Consider the following 1419-nt stretch of genomic DNA (forward strand, 5'->3'; position numbering starts at 1 on the left):
GAGGAGCGGAGGGCCTGCTGGGAATTTGCACAGCCGCAGCAGTCGGGTTAGCAGAACGCGAGGACCCCGATCTGGTTCCTAGCCTCTCATTCGCTGGCGTTTATTATGGCAGGAGCTGAGAGCAGGAAAGGTGTCGCAGGGTAGGGGGACACAGGCATGCGCACAGGCCATCGCGAGTCAGGGAGGGGCTACTTGCTACGGCGCAAGGCTGGGTGAGCAGCAACGGGGTCACAGAGGGGGTGGGTATAGACCCTGAGCCGAAGTGATAGCCTGGGCAGGTGGTGTCCCCAGGACTGGACCCTGCTCGTTTTAAGAAACATGTGCTACTGAAGTGTAGCAGCAACAACACAAGCCCACCTATGACCTGAATTCACCCCAAGCTGATTATAGTTCTCAGCACCTAGTAGCTGAGTCAAAGATGACACAATGTAAAACGAGTTACTTCGGTGTTACCTCGAGGGACCCCTCCCCGGAAATGTATATAGTGCTTGTTAGATGGTCAGTGAGAAAGAGCCCCTCAATGAGATGACTGACAGCGGCTGCAAGAATGGGCTCGACCACGGTGAGGACTGTGAGGGCGGCACAGGACCGGGGTCACATGGGGGCACTAGGAGTCGGAACGACTAGATGGCACCTAGATGGAGGTTGTCAAAGACTTCACATTGCTTGGTTCTGCGATCGATGCCAATGGAAGCAGCAGTCAGGACATCAGACAACGTGTTGTTGTTGTTGTTATGTGCTGTCGAGTCAGACCCCACTCATAGCGACCCCTCCTTGGGTTGCCGAGGCGGTATCACTACGGAAGTAGATTGTCCCATCTTCCTTCCGAGGAGTGGCTGGTGGGTTTGAACCACCAGCCTTCTGGTTAGCAGTTAAGTGCCTTCACCACTATGCTACCAGAGCTCCCTCAGAAAACATGTAGCACTGGGCAAATCGGCTGCAAAGGACCTCTTTCAAGTGCTGAAAAGCAAAAATGTCCTTTTGAGGACTACGGTGCGCCTGACACAAGCCACGAGGTTTTCAATATCAATATCAAGGATGCTGCCGGCTACTGTCAGCTCGGTTCCCTCGTATGCATGTGAGAGCTGGACAGTGAATAGGGAAGACGAAGAAGAGTCGATGCTTTTGAGTTGTGGTGCTGGCGGAGAATGCTGAAAGTACCGTGGACTGGTAAAAGAACTAACAGGTCTGTCCCGGAGGAAGTGCAGCCAGAATGCTCCTTGGAAGCAAGAATGGCGAGACTTCGTCTCATCTATTTTGGTCATGTTGTCAGAAGGGACCATTCCCTGGAGAAGGATGTCATGCTTCGTAAGGTGGGGGGGGGGTCAATGAAAGAGGGGAAGGCCCTCAATGAGATGGATTGACACAGTGGCTGCAGCGATGGGCTCAAGTATAGCAAGGATTGTGGAGCTTGCACAG

The sequence above is a fragment of the Orycteropus afer genome, unplaced genomic scaffold, assembly GCF_000298275.1.
Source record: "Orycteropus afer afer isolate SDZICR_OR568_19922 unplaced genomic scaffold, OryAfe1.0 scaffold00273, whole genome shotgun sequence".
Lineage (NCBI taxonomy): Eukaryota > Metazoa > Chordata > Mammalia > Tubulidentata > Orycteropodidae > Orycteropus > Orycteropus afer.